Genomic DNA, 14,705 nt, shown 5'->3' with positions numbered 1-14,705 from the left:
TTTGGGTAACACCTTCCACATGCCAAGCAGATGCTCTACCATGGAGCCCTTTGGTCTGCATACATGACTGAGAGCTAAGCTACAAGTGATGCCTGACACAGGTTGGACACTTGTCAGCTTCCCTCAAGTTTTGATGGGAAATGTAGGCATTCTGGTCTTGCAGCTGTAATGGAGAGCCAAGCTGTAAAACCAGGATACCTACATTTCCCATCAAAATCTGAGGCAAGCTGACAAGTGTCCAACCTGTGTAAGGTGTCACTTGTAGCTTGGCTCTGAATCCTGGTATTTGCTTCTTTGGAGGAAGTTCCCTAGTGACCATTTTGTGGCAACAAATCCTATAAATTAATGATGTGTTGTGCAAAGAAGTGCCTCTTTTTCTGTATTTTAACCGAAACTTGTTTTTCAGTGCCTTGAATTTCTGTTTTGCTTGACAGTCCCAGAAAGCTTGCCGCACTTTGCTAGCTCAGTCTCTGAGGTACATTTTCTGCTCATGGCTTGAGAACGCCTGTTGCAAGTGGTAATGGAAAAGCACACGACTGCTTCTACTGCAAGCGTGGAGCGTGTGGGACTTGGGAAGCTTAATCCTGAGTGATGGCAGCAGTTTAAGAGGCTGTCATGAAATCTGAGGATGTCCCTCAGAAGGAGGCACACCTGAGAGGTTCGAGTCTTTTCTACAGCATTTGGTTTCAAAACCCATACATCTTAATAATGTGGCTCTCCATTGCAAACAAGTTGGGAAAGCTATACATCTTAATAAGGCACAGCGATCTCTCTTTTTAAAAAAGCTAACCTAGAAAATTTATGAAGTCATTCAAATCCTATTATAGACTTGCTGGATAGGCCCAGACTGCAGAATACAACACCCACTGCTTATAATTCTGTGTGGGACCGCTGCTCCATATTAGCATGTTGTCACCTTCTTTCCCTTTTGCTCCTGTTTGGCTCCACACCTCCTAGGTTATGCAGAGGGAACCACAGTGGTCTGCTCGAGGTACTGCCCAAGTTTGACTTTCTCCCATGTGGTTGGTGGCAATGAATAATTCTGGTCCCCAGAACAGTCAGGGTAATGAAAAACCACAGAACATAGTAAGGATGCACCGTTCTGCTCCTTGAAAGCTCAAATTTAATTTTTTTTAAAGCAAGGTTTTAGCTACTGTGATTGTAAATATATAGTTGAATACAAGGGGACAATTCTGGGTGGAGTCTCAAGCGGCTGAAGGGTTACTGCACTAGAGTTCCAAAGTACTGGATGTTTATATTTTGCACAAAAGATAATAACAACAACAACAACAACAACAACAACAACAATAATAATTCAATTTATATACCTCCCTTCAGGACAACTTAATGCTACACTCAGAGCGGTTTACAAAATGTGCTATTGTTATCCTCACAACAATCACCCTGTGAGGAGGGTGGGGCTGAGAGAGCTCCGAGAAGCTGTGACTGACTCAAGGTCACCCAGCTAGCTTCAAGTGGGGGAGTAAGGAATCAAACCTAGCTCTCCAGATTAGAGTCCTGCCGCTCTTAACCACGACACTAAATTGGCAGATGCAGAATAAAATTATGAATAAGGCAAAATTCAGATTGGCTAATTTTAAGATTGCATTCAAGTTTCGTGGCGTAGAATTTGAGTCACCTGAATGCTTAGTTTTTAAGCATGAATTATTGTCCCCATTGTCTATTACAACAACTTTCAATTGATCACGGCAAACAATGCAGCAAAATTGAGACTGGGTGTGAAAAATGTTGGCTGAGTGCCTATGCAGCAGTCAGGACACTGGACTAATTATGAGTAACAGAAAGCTTATTAATAGGGCTAGCAAACTGGATACAAAAGAGGAAAAGATAAAACTAGCAGCCTTGCTAGAACTTTAGAAGAGGTCTAAGAGTAGCATTCTGCCAACAGAAAAGGAGAAAAACTCTTATTAGAAGGAAGGTATTCCCCCCCCCCCCACAGATATGTCTAGTTAGAGCTTGCCGTCCTTTTCAGGATCTTCTCTTCTTCTTTGCACACAAAATATTGCTGTTCTCCAACAAGCAGCCCAATGAAGAAGTTGTTTAACCACTTTTCTAGCAGAGTACATCTACAGAAAATATTGTCACCATAGATTGTTTTCAGTTCAGATGAATTCTGTCTGGGAACAAAATCCTCAACACCAGTCAAAATCCTCTAAACCACACCAATTACAGCAGAAATTTCTCTAATCATACAATTAAGCTGCTAAAACTGCCCAGAGGGGTTTGGATAAGAAGAATCCTTAGAAGGATCATGAGGTAAATCCTGCAGTGAGAAATTAATAGATTAGACTCAGATCAGACTTTCTATTTTGGTTTCTTAAGAATACATTGTAGGTAAAGACTGACAAAAATATTAATTTGAGGCCTGTGAGGAAATTTAGCAAGTTGACACAATATACAAAATACATTGAGGGGATATTCACAAATCTAGTTACTGTTTTCCATGTAATAAACTATCACTGGATCACTTTGTTTATCAGGAAGACTTTATCCAAGTTTACTTTTTCTTTCCATGAGGAAGATGGAAATGAACAGAAATAACGATAAGAGTCCCTGTAGGAGGACAGTAATGCCAATCTACCAGGACATTCCATCAAAGACTTAAAGGTCGCTGTGGTTCAACAGAAACTTTTCAAAAACAAAATCCAACGGGAGGCTGCTGAATTGGAATTCATATGCAAATTTGACTCTGTCAAACTGGGACTGAATAGAGACTATGAATGGTTATCACATTATCACAGGTAACAGATTCCCTTTACAGAGGCGTGGTCTGGGGGAGCCCAGTGACGCCTGGTGTGGGCTTTCGGGGACCACAGTTCTCTTTGTCAGATGCAGCTGGCAGGGAGAGCTGTGGTCATCGAAGGCTTATACTACATAGGAATTGGATACTTTCACTGCTACAAATGAATACGGCAAACTGACTGCACACCAAAAGGAGATGTTCACATTTCCAAGCAAAGGAATGTTTTGACTGCCTCCACGCTAATTGCATTCTGTCTCCTTGTGATATATGTCCCCTTCTTTCTCCCCTCTCTCCCCTCCTCTTCTGTATTTGACCAGTTCGGATCATGCATCTGACGAAGAGAACTTGATTCTCGAAAGCTTATGCTACAATAAAATTGGTTAGTCTTAAAGGTGCTACTGGACTCTTTTTGATTCTTCTCTACAATGCAGTTAATGAATTTATCTCACTTTCCTTTCAACAAAGGTGGCAAACATAGTCCCCCATTTTATCCACATAATAACCCTGTCAGGTTGGCTGGGTTAAGAAATATTCACCCAATAAGTGTCAGGGTTGGGTGGGCTTTGCTAAGCGGCCCCCACTTCTTCAAGCTCTATGAAGTTCTAGAGGTAGCACTACAAAGTGTATGGCCATTTAGGTAAGTGAACACTCAAGGCTTGTAATAGCTTTGCAATATTTATTTGCCGTCTTTGTTGTTGCTAGAACAAACCCTGACCTGATAGCCCAGGTGAGCCTGATCTCGTCAGATCTCAGAAGCTAAGCAGGGCCAGCCTTGGTTAGTAATCGGATGGGAGACCTCCACGGAAGACCAGGGTTGCTATGCAGTGGCAGGCAATGACAAACCACCTCTGTTAGTCTCTTGCCATGAAAACCCCACCAGAGGTCACCATAAGTCAGTTATGACTTGAAGGCACTCTTCACCATCTCCAGAATGGCACAGATATGCTCTGACCAGGATGTTGCCTGTAATATAGAAATATTGGCAAGGTGGAAAAAATGTTCAATACACTGTCTGGTCTGTTTATGGACCATTTTCACCCAATTACAGTGATGGATCCTGGCATCTGTGAAGACTTCTACTTGTGCACTGGATCCTTGCCCATCTCAGCAGCTAAAATCATGTAAAGACCACATAAATGAGACTTTGATGTCTCTCATATCAAGGCGCCTTCCCTCAGCCAGTCAAAGAGGTGCTTATCTATGTTCTACTTAAAAAAAACATCCCCAGACAAAAACGATGGGGCCAATTATTGTCCAGTCTCTAATCTGTCCTCTCTAGGCAAAGTGATTGAGAGAGCTGTAGTAGACCAACACCAGGTCTTTTTGGATAACTCTGGTGCTCTGGACCCTTTTCAGTCTGGTTTCAGGCTGGGCAATGGAGTGGAGATGGCTCTGGTGGCTTTAGTTTTTTTTAAGTAGTAGTAGGTTTAATTGTATATGGCCAACGGCTGTCACAATACAGAGTTAAGAACAGTAAAAATAGAAATTGGCTTTAGTTGATGATCTCCATCTGAATATAAGCAACGGCCATGCTTCTTTGTTGCTCCTCCAGGATCTATCTGCTCCCTTTGATACAGTTGATCACACCATCCTGTTGAGGCACTTGGAGGCAAAAGTAGGTATCAAGGGATGTGCCTCGGACTGATTTAAACAATTCCTCATGGAATGGACTCAAAGGGTTGCTTTGGAAGACCAGCTATCTTTACTGTGGAAACTATCTTGTGGCGTTCCACAGGGCGCAATCCTATCCCCCATGTTATTCAACCTCTATGTAAAGCCTTTAGGAGAAATCATTTGTAGCTTTGGAATTGGATGTTATTAATGTACAGATGGCACCCAGCTCTCTATCCAAACCCCTTGGTGTTACAGCAGAGGTCACTCTTGAGTCACTGCCTGACAGCTGTGGTCAAAGGCCTGAAAATGGACAAATTGAAAATAAAACCAGGCAAGACAGAAGCAATGCTGCTTGGGAGGTGGAGATATTGAAGGACATTGTGCTCCCCACTTTTGATGGTATTAAGTCGAACCTTGCAAAGTTTCTTCCAACAGATCACATACCGGATCCAGTACTGCACTAGAGAAGCAAGTTAATGCAGCAGCAAAAAAAAAGGTCTTCTTCCAACTCGGTTTAGCGTGGAAAATTGACTTCTACCTTGACTCAACCTGGATCCACACCATGGAAACATCATGACTAAGCTACTATACCACACTCTACATAAGTCTTCTCTCTAAATCACATCTACAGAACTCTCTCACACACTTTAATCACCACCATGGCAACTTCGCTCATCTGAACAGGGTGCCACCCTGCACATGGGCAAAATCAACAGCTGCCCATATACATGCATTCTCTGTGGTGGCCCCTGACTCATGGAACGGCCAGCCTGAAGAGGGCAGGAAAGCTTGTACTCTCTGTTGATTGTGTTGCCCTGCACTTTCCACCATCAGGCAGGACTGGATCCAGACTTTGGAACCTGGCACACCATTGATGGGTTTGAATTTGTGGTGAACAGAGGTAGATGTGCACCCAGGGAAATGGAAGTCCATGCTGGATGAAGTGACACAGAAACAACAGGGGACAGCAGAACGTTTTTGGTAAGTTTGTTGGGGGGCTTGAATTACATGAGTAGGAGACTTGTAAGAGGCTGTTCGATAAAGGCTAGGCCTTAACTTCATGGGCCTATAACTGAATTACTGGAGAAAGCTGTATTGTGAGGGAGGCTCTGGGATCTCTGGTTATTGCCCCACAAATAAGTCATTGGTTATGGGCCATAGGTGTGAAGGAGCTCTGGAGGCTTCAACAAAAGCAATTAATTAATGTGCTCCTTGGAGCATTCTGAACTTCTAATATCCGAGACCATCCAGGGGAATTTCTGCTGGCCTCAGGGGCTCTGAATATCAAACAGGATATTTTATCTAGGCATCTGGAAGCAGTTCTATGCAGGTCTACTTGGAAATAAGTTCCATTTTATTCAATGGGGGTTACTCCTTCCTTAGGATTGCACTCGAATTAACCTAACTAGTTTAGGATCCTTCTAACTAACTTTCTGATTAATCCCAGCATGAATGGCCCAAGTCAAGATCTGGGTATGAATACGGCAACCACTTAAAAAAGAAATTTATATCACCACATAATCCCAAAACACATGAAACAGGTACATTGTTTCTGCAAATCTTCCCTACAGAACTTTTTTACTGCACAGGTGTCAGAGCCCATCTGAATATTAACTTAAAATAATCTGCCTTCAACCTGACCTTACAAGAAAGTGTCCTACTGCCACCTTTCTGTTTATTGTCAGGCATACAACCTACGTTTTGGCTCCACTTAGATATATGAGGTGGTTTATTATCACTCTGCTTATGCTCTTTTTCATTTTGTTCATTTCATTTATTTGATTTTAATCCGTTCTCCCCATGATGGGCTCAGAGCGGAGTAACAACAGTTAAAAAATACATTAAAACATACATAAGTTACAGTTCATACAATAGTAAAACTCAAGATGGCGGCCCCCAAAATATTCTCTGCCCCAATAGCATTCAAAGGGCAGGAGGTGGAACGAGCAATCCAATTTCACAGATGGGAAACTTGGAGGAGGCACAATATCTCTCCCCCCTCCAGACAGGAAGCTGCCAGGAGGCACACCTACACCCCAGCCTCAACCATATGCCTGGCAGAACAACTCTGTCTTGCAGGCCCAATGAAAGGATAGCGTGTCTTGTTGGGCCCGAGTTTCCACAGACAGATGTCTTTTAGGAGTACCAGTACAAATGCTTCATATGACAAAAGACTTCTGGGAGACTTCAGTACCTGTAGTGATGAACTCCGAACCTCCTTCTGGTGACTGGGTGAAGCAACTGGTTTTTTTAAAAAAAGGGCCTTCTGTGGCAAACCCTCCATCATAATGCTCGACTCCAGAACATAAGAATGAATGCCCTGGCAACAAATGGCGTCACTTCAGGAAGGGAGTGAAATGCTCCGCTTGTCTCGCTGCCTCCCCCTCATCCATTATTTGAGATGGTAATGGCATTCCTCTTTTGTGGTTCATTTGTCCAGTCAGCTGCTGTGAGCTGAGGAAGGTCATGCTGTAAATAAAAAGAAAAGGTTTATGTCCACCTTTAACTCCAACCAAATTATAGCTCATCAACTGTCACCCCATACTAATTGATGCCTGCGAGTTTTATTGAGCTAACACTCCTTTTTCATTACCAGTAATCACTCGGCTGTCCTTTGGTCTGTATTGTTTCTGAGGGAAGCTCTTCCATCCATACAGCTAATAGCCTCATGTGCCCGGCCCATGCAGAACAGAAAATCCACACAACGGGGCCACACAAGAATAGGATGTCATTTTCTGGAAGCGCGAGAGAAATCAAAGGTTCGCAGATGATAACGGGCAGTGACAGCAGGGCTCTTGCAAGGGCCTGACAAGATGCAGGGGTGGGGGGTAGGGGCTGAGCCTGTGGCAGCAATGAGGGATCCTATGATCTTCTCTGCCATACCTTCTACCCTCTTTTCCCTGTGTGCATGTGTCTATTTTGCATCTGGCTCCTTCAGCATTATTGAGTCCAGGTGTAACCCTTGTCCACTAGAGGGAGCTAAAGAGTTGGGGTATTCCTTATAAGGAAAAAAAGGCGCAATTTTCCTTGAGAGATTGGAGGGCCTGAAGCTGCAGGGAGAAGCACTCTCGCCTCAGAAGCACTCCTTTCTATGAACTCTCTATTAATGTTTTGGGTATGAGAATTTCTTATTACTGGAAGGGAGGATTGTGTTTATATTAATTGACTGTTAGTTGTATTTTGATTATTGTTGGGACTATTGGAAATGAATGTTACATGTATAAATTTTCCCTGAGAGACTGGAGGGCCTGAAGCTGCAGGGAGAAGCCCTTTCTCTTCAGAAGCACTCCTTTCTATGAACTCTATATTAATGTTTTACGACTCCTGTGAAGAACAAAAGGCATCTCAACGTAGAGCACAGCTACAAGTTGCTGCAATTCAAGGGACTGACCACCATACGGAAGCCAGAAAGACTGAGACTGGGTCTGCTTGAGTAAAACAGGCCTGTTTCGTTACATGATTGTTGTTATATATTCTTTATTATTGTATTGTTCCAAATAAGATTTTTTTTCAAGTTTGTTCGTTGTAATCTTTTATAAATGCAAGTGTCACAACGTGGGATCACACTGTCATAGATATGAACTCTCCAAGTTCTTAAATTAGATCAATCTATTTATTTGATATTGCCCTTGAACAAAACAGGTTACACAGGCATGGAACCGGGAAGTCAAAATGGCTCCGGAGCAACCTAGACTCAGTTGCCCATGCACTGCTAAGCAGAGCTGCTGGGGCGGGGCTCCATTTGCTCCTGACTGCCTGCAGCCCACCGGGAGAGCGGCCCACCAGGAAAACTTTCTCTGTAAGTCTGCCCCTGATTAAGTCAAGTGGTCTTTGGGGTGGGTCTCATTTGAGGACTCCATGATGTTTTCTCAAATGTCTTCTTTGACCCTACGTGCATGTCCAGGTACTGTGTCTGTATGTGCCGTCAACTTGCAATCAATTTATGGTAACCCCAGCAAGGAATTCTCGAGGCAAGTGAGAAGCAGAAATGGTTTGCCGTTGCCTTTCTCTGCAGAGTCTTCCTTGGTGGTTGCCCATTCAAGTACTGATCCTGCTTAGCTTCTGAGATCTGATGAAACTGGGCCATACCATGCAGCCTTCCCTCTATCCAGATACTAAACCCTTTTTATTTCAAGAGCTGGCAATGCCAACCAAGCTTGATTTACAGGACTGCCTCACAAGATTTCATACTGGCAAAGACTGACACGGGGGACTTCACGCATTGCATTTCCATTAGTCTCAGGTTAGGCCAGGTGGCAACTGGTGTCAGCGACTGCACTTAGGTGCACGGTGAGTTTGTTGGAATCCCATTGGCTGCCACAGGCTAGCTAATGCGCAAGAGTGATCCTTAGATCTTCTTCATAGACAAAATTCCCCTCCAGAGAGCTGAGTGTATGTTCATTCCTTAGCACAGACTGGAAAAGGCAAGTAAGGAGACAGCAGTTGTTTCATAGCTGCTAAGGCAGTACGGTTCCTGATGGCAGTCGTGGGAGCATTTTGCACCCGTGGAGGAAATGTTTATGTCAGTTTCAGGAACCAGAAAAAAAAAAGTCTCTCTTCTTTGCACAGATTGTCTCGGTTTTAGTGAAGTCAGTTTCCTTGACACGTTGAATTTTTCTTCTCTGGGCAAAAAGCCAAGCAATGTGAAAAAATAAAATAAAAAACAGAATGCTGTTAGAAAGAAGGAATTTTCATTTTGCTCTAAGTAATTGGGCATTAGGCCCTTCCAGACAGTCTTTAAAGAGCATCTTGGCTGCTATGTGCTTGGGGGGTGGGTTCTGATGACATCCCCATTCCCAACCAATGCATCCACTGGAGTTACTGAGAAAAATGTGGCCCTTCCTCTGGATAATGAGCAGCAGTGATTATTGAGACTCAGCCTGCGGAATGTGATGGTGTGACTGTTACAGTTACCAATCGGACCATGCCTGTGATGTGAGAGCCAGTTTGGTGTAGTGGTTAAGAGCACGGGACTCTAATCTGGAGAGCCAGGTTTGATTCCCCACTCCTCCACTTGAAGCCAGCTGGGTGACCTTGGACTAGTCACGGCTCTCTGGAGCTCTCTCAGCCCCACCCACCTCAGAGTGTTTTGTCGTGGGGATAATAATAACATACTTTGTAAACCTCTCTGAATGGGCATTAAGTTGTCCTGAAGGGCGGTATATAAATTGAATGTTGTTTTTTGTTCTTGTTCTTGTTCTTATGATGATTATGATGATGATGATGTAGAAAAGGCACCTTTCTGCCCACCTGTGTAGGGTTGCCAACGTTGACTTTGGAAATCTCTGGAGCTTGAGGGTAGAACTTGTGGTGGATACCGTTTAGAGAGGAGAGGGAACTCAGCAGGGCTGTTGTGATGCCGCAGGTTCCACCTTCTGAAGCTCCCTTTTTTGCCAAGGGAACTGATTTATGTACTCTGGAGATCACTTGTAATTCCAGAACTCCAACCCCCACCTGGAGATTGGCAACCCTATATCCACAGCACGTTGTGACTTTTGATTTCTTAATCACAAGATGATTGCACAGCCCTTATTGGGTAAGGGTAAGTCACACATTTATCCCTGTGGCCTTCTAGCGAGGCTGGAAGACATTATTATTTAAAAGAGATAATGGGTCAGATGAATAGGCTCAACTGTTTCAGTGTGTTTAAATTAATTACTTGTTGAAATTATTTTAAATTACCTGTTTATAACTGAGTTTTAATACATATAATATTAATATATTTTGTATTTTATTCCTGTTGCCCCCCGCCCATGTCCTGACTGTCAGGAGAAAAACTGGGTATGCGAAAGGCTTAAGTAAACAGGTTTCTTTAGTCAATAGTACTACTCTGCATTTATAAATTGATTTAAATGGGCTGAGACTGGAGTAACTCTGTTCAGGATTTCACTGTAAGTTGAGTCAAGCAGCAGCTTAGGGCCAAGCTACAAGTGATGACTGACACTTGAATGGCAAGTGGATTGAGTGGAGGGCAAGTGAACAGGGAGAAATACACTTGCCGTTCAAGTGTCATTCGTCACTTGTAGCTTGGCCCATAGAGATTAAAAAAAAATTCAGAGAGTAAGCTGCCGAGAGTCAGAGCTCCCTTCTTCAGACAATAAAGTATTAACCACCAGCCCCATAGATTACTTATTATTCATATCACACCCCGGAACATCCTGACCTTGGTGGAGAAGCAGGGGAGTGGATTTTCCATGCCATAAATCCCAGGGGAGAAAGGGGAAAGCAGGGGTACAGTCCTATGGGAGCACAGCTACAGAACAGAGTGAAGAGTAACCCGCATGTTCAGAGGTAACTAAGAAATATACAGAGGAGTTGACAGCTAGCACTCTTCTGCCACTCCTTTGGTCTAGAGATCTCCTTGGGAGAAAGGGTCTCCTTAGGAGAAAGCTAAGGCAGGCAGGAACTGGGAGTAGCCAGGAGAAGGGGGATAAATGTCCCAGCTGCAGGATGGGAATAGGAGGAGAATAGTTAGTAAGGTTTGCATTTTGGGAGAGCTGCAACCTTAATGTGACCTGGGAATGTAGGGTGGCCAGACTTGTAAGCCAGGGGTCTTTGTCCTTAGCTCTTAGCCCAGGGGTCTCCAACGTGGTGCCCATAGATACCCATTGTGCCTGCCGACACCTTGCCTGGTGCCTTTTAGAAAGTGTGGGGGGCCAGGTGGGGCTTTTCCCAAGCTTGGCTTCTGATTGGCCATTGGAGATTTGATTGGCTTTGCAGATTTTTAAAAATATTGTTTTGGCAGAAGCTGCTTCCACAGCAGAAGAATATTCACTGTGTGACTGAAAGTAAGCTGTAGCAGCCATTTTGTGTCTGGTTCCATCTCCTGCAGCAGCCATTTTGTTTCTGTGCCAACCACACTGTGTCAGAATTCCAAAGGTGCCTGCAGGTTCAAAAAGGCTGGAAACCCTGGTTTTAGCCCTGGCTCACAGCGTTGAAGTGAGCCAGGCCAGTGGATCCAGGACCTATCCCAGATTTATACTTTTATGTGTCTAAATGAAAACAAACTGCATTTTGTACACCACTTTAAGTCTCCACTTGGGAGGTAAAACTACTTTATTTATGACTGCTGGCTGCTTGCTGGCATCCAGTGGAAGACTGGGGGGCACCATCGCATTTATGGCATGATGTCATTTCTAGGGTGAACCTGAAAGCGATGGCATGGCATTGACACAACACTCTAGCATTCACCAAAAACTCTATTGTAAAACCATTTGCGGGGGGTGGGGGGTGGAATGCTAGAATGTGGCATTGATAGCAAGATGTCTCTTCTGGGTTCATTGCAGAAATGATGTTATGCTTTCAATGCAACAGTGATTTTTGGCTCTTTTTTCCCCCATTGCTTGTTGCTAGATCTACTATAGCAGGAGACTTGGCAGACCTGGCTTAAATAAATAAATGAAACGAATACTTCTGCCGTCAGTCAGGTGGGAAGGAAAAGAGAAATTCTGGTGACAGGCTATGAGGAAGTGAGGCTAGGGGGTCAGGGTTAGGATTTCGCCTCCCTCACGGATCCCCAGCATTTTGTGTTCAAATGAGAACATCCTGTGCTCGATATGTGAGCTGCAAATATCAGGTCTAATCCGGCATGGAACAGTTGTGGTGAGGCAGAAAGGGACAGTGGTGAGCAGGAAAAGAACAGGATCCATCCAAAGAGCTACAGAAGAGTCTCACAACCTGGACTACAAAGAAGGTGAAAGAAGGACAAGGGAGAGGCGGCCAAGGAGTGGAACACTCTCTGCATTGCCCAGATGACAGATCATGAAGTAAAGTTTTGTTGTGGAGCCCATTATGGAACATTATCTCTCTGGATCAGTCAAAGGCATGCGAAGATGCGCTTCTGCTAGGCAATGAAACCCCTGCTGTTGCTGTAAGGATTTAATTACTTGCCACATTACAAGAGAGTGAATGAAGCTGGCTTCAGAATCGCAGAGGATTTATTTTTGTCAATGAAGGGTAGAAGTGGCTGCGGAAAATATTACAAAAAGGTGGCCAATAAACTGGGCTTTATTAGCCGTACTTATTAAAAGTGTTTATAGGCTAGCACGCTGATGGGCACTTGGATGGGATTGCGTTCTTTAATTGTGGTCGCTCTGGGACTACTAAACAACACTGAGCATGCCAGAAACCAGAGAAACATAATGCACACATATGTGAAATCAAGATTTATCTATCCAGACAGTGCGTAATTGGTTTGGCAGCAGGTGTCCTAAACTGCGGTAGAAGTTAAGGCTTTGGCCTTGTTTGGTTTCTTTGTTGTGTTAAAGTGGGATTGACCGTGTTAAGAAATCAACAACTCGGCCAAGAGACAGACAATATTTTTGTCTGAACCAAGCTGAGGGAGGTCTGAGAGAAGCAAGATTTCCTGTGGCGTTGTTTTGTTCCCTTTGTCATCTTCTAGGCCTACACTTCATTGAGGTGATAAAACTGGTTCTGGACTGTACCATTTCAGATACAGCAGGTGGGGACTCCCACAGAAAACCAGGGCTCTAACCTCACTTTTCCTGATATGCAAGTGTTCTGTGCACCGTTGAGGCTTATTTTTGTATGGAGGAAACATTTAGTCTCTTATGCAATCCATCCTGGAGCCATTGTATGAAGGAGTACAACCAAAACTCCCTTTTAGTGCTTCAGAGAGCTCTAGGCCTTTGTCAAAAAAAAATTAAAGGTTTTTTTTTTAAAAAAAATCTTCCAACTGTGTCAGTCCTGTGAACTGTGAGTATGTTTGTATGAGGGCTGCCAACCTCCAAACAGATTAGGCTTACCATTCCCTTTCTGGTACTGGGGGATCACCTGCTGCCCACAAGTACCTCCTGAGTCCTGACATCTCTCAGCTGACCAGTGTGTGTGTGTGGGGGGGAAATAGCAGGAAATGTTGAGGCCGGGGGCCATCAGCAGCATCGTAACATGCTGACATCACCCAGACGCTCTGGTATTTGGGTAGAACTCTATGGCTTAACCCAGCAACACACTGACATCACTTCCAGGTGAACAAGGAGTGACATCAACTTGTTGCTGGCAACATAATGACGTCATGGGTGAGCCCCTGGTAAATCCTCTCCACCCGCTACCGATTGCCTAGAGGAACCTGGCAACCCTAAAGTGGGGGGCTGGAGTTCTTCCAGAAATTAGAACTGATCTCCAGACTACAGAGGTCAGTTCTTCTGGAGAAAATGATAGCTTCAGAGGGTGGAGTCTATGGTATATCATAGAGTCTAGGGAAAACTGAAGTCCTAGAGTGGCATCATATCCTTTCTGAGCTCCCTCCCTAATCTCTGCCCTCCCTAGAGCACTTGTGCACTCCCAGGGAAATAGCAATTTAGCAACTGACCATTTCCATGACACTGATTTTAAATAATGTATTCAAACAACAGGAGATTATGTATTATAGAGAACAACTATCTGTATTTAAAATAGTAAAGAATTATTCAAAGTTAAAAGTCCACAAACATACTCTTTGCACAGCAATGGACTTAGCAAGGAATACAAAGGAAAGATGTAAACACATTTTCCTCTCTCCATCAGCTCAATACACGCCTTAGCCAATCTTGTTCTGAGGCAAGCTCTTAGACTTAGAAGTTTGCTAAATGTTTCCCATTATCTTGAAGTGATTTGACAGCCAGCTCTTTATCTGCTTCATGTTGCCAACTCAGCCTTGAGAAATTCGTGGAAATTTGGGGTGGAGCCTGGAGAGGGTGGGTATGAGGAGAGGAAGGATCTTAGTGGGGAATAATGCCATAGAGACCATCCTCCAAAGCGACCATTTTCTCCAGGGGAACTGATCTCTGAGGTCCGGAAATCAGTTGTAATTCTGGGAGATTGCTAGGTTCCACCTGCAGGTTGGCAACCCTAAGTAGGACTCAACCATGAAGTGCTGAGTTTTTACTCTTTTTAGACCCTTGCCACCAGTGCCAGTTCCCCACATGTCAAAAGATAAGGCTGTTCCCGATTACAGTCACTAAATAAAGGTGGTCAAAAGACCATCGGGAAGGAAAATTCTACAATACTATAGTGCAACAGTTTATAAACCTTTTCAAGTGATTTTAACAATAATACATAATTACATCATATTACATATCATATCATTTTTCAACATTTTTCAGCAATCTTATTCATAATACATAGAAACAAGAGTCCTCTGCAAGAGGACCTGAGGGTGTGACAGCAATGCAGCAGGAAAAGTCTTTAAAGACTCAAAATAACGTGTCTTCTTTAGCTTTTTTCTTTTTTCTTTTTTCAAATTTTTCAAATGCCAAGATGGAAAAGTACGTGGCTGGTCCAAAGATGAAAGTTGGAAAGCCCAGCGGTGCCCGGAACTAAGACCGGC

This window comes from Eublepharis macularius, chromosome 2, assembly GCF_028583425.1.
Source record: "Eublepharis macularius isolate TG4126 chromosome 2, MPM_Emac_v1.0, whole genome shotgun sequence".
Classification (NCBI taxonomy): Eukaryota; Metazoa; Chordata; class Lepidosauria; order Squamata; family Eublepharidae; genus Eublepharis; species Eublepharis macularius.
This window is presented reverse-complemented; position numbering follows the sequence as displayed.